The sequence below is a fragment of the Marmota monax genome, unplaced genomic scaffold, assembly GCF_021218885.2.
Source record: "Marmota monax isolate L192 unplaced genomic scaffold, Marmota_monax_Labrador192_F-V1.1 WCK01_AAM20220418_F8-fsc00077, whole genome shotgun sequence".
Lineage (NCBI taxonomy): Eukaryota > Metazoa > Chordata > Mammalia > Rodentia > Sciuridae > Marmota > Marmota monax.
The window spans coordinates 8,159,473-8,166,589 of record NW_026694610.1 but is presented as its reverse complement, the minus strand read 5'-3'; the positions used below and the strand labels follow the sequence as shown (position 1 = coordinate 8,166,589).

Genomic DNA, 7,117 nt, shown 5'->3' with positions numbered 1-7,117 from the left:
CCATAGAGCTTTCTTCTAAGTTATTATTTTTCCTTAATAAATGCAAATTAAGTAATTATCTAGTTAAATTTCAACTAGGCATTATTCATTTGAGAAATTGTTGCTTTATCGTGCAAAGGAAGCATTTTTCCACCTTTGGCACTTTACAATAAACTCATTCTGATCTAAATTGATTGCTGTGGGATTATCTTGAAGTCATTAAAATATTGCTGTATTGACATTCACTGATGTCTTTAATTAGCAATTTCAAATTCCAGTGTTTGGCATTAAATATGAACCAATGTAATTTACTATTTCCCCATAGCTGTTTTTCAGCTTTGTTTGTGCATCTTTTGAGTATATTAAACCATTATTTGAGAAGTTTTTTTCATATATTCAATCCATTGATGATTACAACAATTGCAGGTTAGGCTGTTTGTCTTTGTAATGAAGATATTATTGAGATTATGGATTTCTCTGGACCTGGGTTAGATAAAGAATATATTTTAATTTTATTTTATTACTTTCAAAATATTAAAATTCTTAAAATATTGAATTTATCATAAATTTTAAACATCCATGCACACATAGAGCAATGATCTTTAGAAATTGGTCTTTAAATGTCAGATACTTCAATTCTCAGGGACAAAAACATTTTGATTTTGATTTCAAGTAAACATTGTAGAACTATTCTCAACTGTCCATGGACCTTCTGTTTTGGATAATATCACATTGATAGTTTCAAATCTAAATTCCCCCCCAAAAAAAGCTTGACAATGAAGACATTTCCAAAAATATTAAATCAAACATTTTATTTGACTAGACCAAAGAAACCACTAGGCTTTTGAGATAGGAAAACCTTCTCTCCCTCCACACCCTACTTATTTTGAAGAAATAGAGTAAAGTTACAGACCACACACTTTGGATTAGAACAAGTTTTCATTTGTATTTCTATATGAAGACTCCTCCTTGATCCTCACTAAGTCACAATGCCTAGGTAAACCAGCATCCTTGCTATCAAAAGGAAAAACAATATTAATTACAGAGGTTGTAAGAATAAATGGACAAAATAGTTACACGAATAATATGAATAATATGATTCTGCCCAGATGGTAATAACAGGTGTGCTCTGTTACGTTCTCTGCACAATTTCCCTCAAGAATGACAAGATATTCCAAATCTCCTTCTCCTTTGACTACCAGAGATTCATAAAAAGAAGCATTTTTTTTTTCTTTTTTTAATGTGGAATGCTTCATAAATTTGGGCATCACCCTCACACAGGGGCCACATTAATCTTCTCTGTATCATTCTAATTTTAGTATATGTGCTGCCCAAGCAAGTACATGGAACATTTCTTTTTTTTTTTTTAATTTTTTATTGTTGGCTGTTCAAAACATTACATAGTTCTTGATATATCATATTTCACAATTTGATTCAAGTGGGTTATGAGCTCCCATTTTTACCCCATATACAGATTGCAGAATCACATCAGTTACACATCCATTGATTTACATATTGCCATACTAGTGTCTGTTGTATTCTGCTGCCTTTCCTATCCTCTACTACATCACGTCCTGAGTACATGTTTATAGGGCTTCCCAAAATAAGGGAGGTTTTTACAGAATGTGATTTGCTTACCCCACAGCTATAGAACATTTAGAGTTCCATAAACCTCTTTTATTTTTAATTTTTATTTTTTTTAATGAGTTAGGGTCACTGGGAACCATTTCAATTACATGAAAGGTCACACTGGAGATATGGCTTTCAGAGCTCTCCATCAGTCAGCTGCGTGTTTCACCAGGGTCCTCTCTTTCCTCATTGTATTCCTTCCACTTGGAACTTCCTTCTGGAAGATATCTTCACAGCTGTCCCCTTGCCATTGTTGATGGCATTGTTTTCCTGACAGCACCAGCTCAAGGAAAACCTCTCCTCAGTCCCTCTTCATCATGTCACTTTATGTCAGTCTTCTTGGCATTCAAGAAGAAATGGGGGCTGGGGATGTGGCTTAAGCGGTAGCGCGCTTGCCTGGCCTGCATGTGGCGCTGGGTTAGATCCTCAGCACCACATACAAATAAAAAAAGATGTTGTGTCCGCCAAAAAATAAATATTAAAAAATTCTCTCTCTCGGAAAAAAAAGAAGAAGAAATGGCCTTATTTAGGAATTTATGAGTAATTTCTGTCTCCTTTTAAAGTTTGGAAATTCATTTAGGTGAACACTCCAATTTTCTTTTTCACTCTTGTAATCTTCATTGTACAGAATAATACTTACATTATATGTGTTAAGTCATATATGTTAACTGATGAGCAGGTGAGGGTTCCCTTCTTTAGTCTTCTGAATTCCTTGTATTCTGTCTGGCACCTGAATAGGCAATTGACTATGATTTATTTGAGTCTGATGATAAAATATACCTTACCAAACTGTTGTTATTGCAGGTACCTCAATATACAAAAAGCCTAGATCTAATACGTGAATCATAACAGATACCATTCATTTTAAATGCTAAAAAAATGAGTGCATATTTTAAGGTAATTTTATTCCATGAGTAAGAATGTTTTGAAAGTTTTTTTTAAAAAAAATCCACTAGATGACTTAGAAAGTCAGTTTCAGTGTACTTGTGATAATGCTTCTTTGACCAAATGTTGTTCAGGCTATTGACCCATCTCCTGTACCTATCTGTACACTTATTTTGTAAAATCCTGTTTAAATATAAACTGGTTAATCAGTTTGGCAGTGACCTCCCACACTGATCACTCTTGTTATTGAATTACCCATTCTAAGCCGGGCACAGTAGCACATGCCTCTAATGTCAGCATCTTGAGAGACCGAGGCAGTCTTCCTGCCTTGGTCATATCAGAGAGATCCTCAGCAACTTAATGAGGCCCTGTCTTGAAATAAAAAATAAAAGGGTTAGGGATGTGACTCATTACCCTGTCATTTCTTCATAAAGAATTCTTATACTTTTTTTTCTTCCCCTCGCAGAATCATCTTTACTCCTGATGTTGTTTTTTAGTAAGTTTTTTTTTTTTTAATCTATTTGCCTCCACTTTGTTCATTGGCTATAAAGTCCTAGCTGCTCGTTGTGTATTTGGAGTTGAGCCCCCTCTCTTTTTCCCTTTGCAAAATCCCACTACCATGGTCTCTATACCTGCAAAGATGGTCCTGGTTAAATCTGCTTTATAGTACTTTAAGAAGTAATGTTGAATATTTTTTTCTTTAACACATGATAAAGCATTGATATTCATATTTAATTTTTATGCCTATAACTTTGGATATTATGTGGATTGATACTTTTGAAAAGGAACTCCTACAGCTATTTTAGTCCTCCTGTCCCATTATACTTCATCTTCTTACTGCTTAGTTTTGAGCTCAAAATGTGATACAGGCTCCTCCTGTATGAATATTAGAGAATCCAATAATTATGGTTTAATAAAATAAAACTCAAGTGTGAGATTCATCAAGTAGAGAAATGTAGTTCAATTTAATAACACCAAATGGTCTCATAATCATTTCCCCCATAAAGGATCAAAAATGTCTTAACCAGGCTCATGCAGGTAGTTAAAAATATGCTCAGCACGATCACATGACAGCATAGAAATATCATCTAAATGAAATTTCATTGCTCTTTTTGTATATAGTAAAATTAGATAGGCAATTTGACATTTAGTATTAAATTCCTCCATGGTGGGACATAGAAACTTTGAAATAGAAGGCTAAAAGTATATTTAGGTCACTTGAATAAAACTGGCAGTATATAATTTTGTGGTACATAGTCTTTAATTCTAGTGTTAGAGAATCTTCTGATAAAAAGTTAATATTCCATAAAATTTCACTAATGCGTATATATATATATATATATATATATATATATATATATATATATTGCAATTTAGGCCAGTTGTGAGCATGCACACATTTCAAGAAATGAAAATTCAAATGTGGTTACTCTAGTTGTAGTCCTTAGTAGGAGTGAAATTGATTTTCCATTAACCTTATTAGTGCCAAAAGTGCACAATCAGAACATAGAAATGAAACCTATCCTAAAGCTTCAGCAGAAAACATACTTCTAATTGAATTTGAAATTAGATGGTGTAAAAAAAGGAAAAAGAAAATCACTAGAGTTACAATAAAGTAACTGATTTTCTAGTTCCAGTGTGCTCACATATGAAGTTAGACTTTTAGAGTGTGAGGGTAATTCATTGAAACTCATTTTCTCACTCATAGACTGGTAAGAGTACTACTTTCTCCTAAGCAGTATTATAAAGATCAATGTTCATATGATTATAGATAAATATGCTAACTGTTATTCAATGTGCAATTTTCAATAATTTACTCTAGATATTATCCATTGAAAATGGCATCAGAGCTAAATAAAAGACTGGAAAGAAAATTAATACTCATATTGCTTGCATATACCACAATTTTGTAAGTATAAAATAAACCAAATTATTAGGAATAGTGAGTAAACAAATGAATTAGTCAAGGTTAATAGATGCAAAGTTAATATACAGAAATCATTTCATGCATATTGTAGTACTAGTAGTATTCACCAATAATATGTGTATGAATTTACATGTAATTTAGAAAGAGAAACCTATAAAATACAATGAAAGATGTACAAAAATCATAAAGTAAAATATTGAATATATTATTTAAAATTCTATAAAATTATGTATGAAATTATAATTGGTTATAGCTGCCATTTTAGTGTTTTAAATTAACTTCAAATATAATTAAAAATCAGTGGAAGGGGGGCTGGGTTTGTAGCTCAGCAGTATAGCGCTTGCCTAGCACATGTGAAGCACTGAGTTCGATCTTCAACATCACAGATAAATAAATCAAAGTATTGTGTCCATCTACAACTAAAAAAAAAATTGTTGTAAAAATCAACGGAGGGCTCAGGTTTTGGCTCAGCAGTAGAGCACTTGCTTAACACTGTGAGTATTGGGTTCGATCCTCATCAGCACATACAAATAAATAAAATAAAAGGTATTGTGTCCACCTACAACCAAAAAAAAAATTAAACAAAATCAATAGATTTTCTCTAAAAGTGCAAGCTTTATTGTTGGGCAGTTGTCAAGACAATTCTAAACATCATAATGAAATATTAAATACCAAGAAAATCCATGACAATTTTGAAAAACAGAGGTTGAGGACTTTCACAGTCAGCATTCAGATGCAAAGTCCATAATTAATATGGCAGGGACGTATTGATAAAATTATATATATATATATATATATATATATATATATATATATATATATATATATAATATATATATAGTTGTGTGTATGTGTGTGTGTGTGTTTAATGGAAGAGACTACAGACTCTACAAGCCTGACAACCCTGAATTGTCTCCTGTAATCAACTACTGTAGAATAATAAAAATGAACCAGGTAGTCCCACAAGATAGTATTGTGAAGCTTCTGCAGAAATTTTATATGTGTAAAGCATAAGAATTTGTCTAGTTTGTTATTCATGAAATAATTATAGGGCTAACATAAAGTATTGAATTTATCAAATAAAATTTTATAAATTAAGGTTATTATTTGATAATATTCATAGTTTTGTTGCAATATAAGTATAAATAATTATAATAAGTCGGATTTTCTTAGATCTTTCCTTTCCACATGGGGCATATATTCATTGTTTCAGAGTAGGTGATATCACTAATGGGGTACACAAATTACCTTACAGAAAGAGAAACAACTAATTTATGAGGCATTTTTAATCATACTCCCAATAATTGTATAGCTTACATGACATTTGGCAAGCACATATACCTCATAAATCTACAGATTAAAGATCCGCTTCCAATCTGTAACCATAAAACAAAGGAGTGATGGTGCACACATTTCCTAGATAAAGACTCACTTCTCAGAAATTAGCAGAACTCCTCAAATCAACAGATCCATTATCCAATGCTTACATAAAGATTTCCTTCCTTCTTTCCTTTTCCAGGAACAAACATTACTTTTTGTGAGAAGAGGTTACCTGCCAGTTGCCTTGGAATCTTCATACACATATTTGTACATATATACATATATACATACCTATATGAATTATGTACACTTTTATATATATACAGAAGTTAAATAATCATTGTGATGAGTTTTGTGGGAAAGAATTGTGCACTGAATGTTGGCATATGAAGGAGAAATTCTTAATACTATTACATATTATTACATTTTTACCTGTGGCTTTTATCCTATTTTGTATTCATTAATATTTTAAAAATTATTTAATATTTGCATTTTAAAAATCCCCTTTAAATGACATCAAAACAAACATAACAAAAATTATTTGAACAGTTAAATTTATAATAATAATACATGTATTATGTATTGTGACAACCATTGAGATGGGCATCTCCCTTTAGGTAATCATCTGCTCAGCTATAAGGAATGCTAGTGGGCTGAATCCAGCTGCACCTTCTATCAGCAAGTCAACGTTCCAGGACAACTTTCAGCTATTAATTTTCAAGGGAAAGGATTTCAGTGCCTGGCTATTTTATCTTTCACAATAAAATGAGAATATTCCCAACTCCCATATGCTTTCTTAAATCTTTTTATAACAATTATACTGAATTCATCATAATGTATTTGCACATTCAAGTAAAAGTATTTGATCAACTTCATTTCACCAATGCAACCCGAGCTAAAATTTTTAGTACCAAGGGTAGTTCAAAGATGTAGCTGGTAAGTGAGTATTTGGGAATACATATCACACCATTTGGTGATGAAAACATACTTCATAAAGTGTGTGGTGTATGGATAGTCTCTGATAGAAGATTATGATCCAATTTTTGAATTATCATCTGGAGTGTTTTAATAATATTCTACAGGAGGGTAATACTCAGATGGTTATAATTACTCAGGCATTTGAGCAGTAGAAGTTAGAATACATATATTTAAGAATAATAGGATCTGTTGGTTTCATTTAACTATTGTTAACTATATTTCATCAGTGCATTACAGTAATCAGGTAAGTACAGGAAACCATTAACCAATGGTTGGAAAACTAATGTGATATGCAAATAGTATCTTTGGTAGTTGGCAAAGGGCCTTACCTATTGCATTGAGACAGAAACAAAAATTATGAAGGCCGAGACCAGAAGTCACTAGATGGGGTCTTTGAAT

At 31.9% G+C, this 7,117-nt stretch overlaps 1 non-coding gene across 1 annotated transcript; it reads right to left on the bottom strand.

Moving 5' to 3' along the window:
* Positions 1 to 1,215: 1,215 nt before the first annotated feature.
* LOC124077823 (U6 spliceosomal RNA) lies at positions 1,216 to 1,322 on the bottom strand. Its single transcript, XR_006846734.1, has one exon. It is a non-coding gene; the product is annotated as a U6 spliceosomal RNA (small nuclear RNA).
* Positions 1,323 to 7,117: the final 5,795 nt, after the last annotated feature.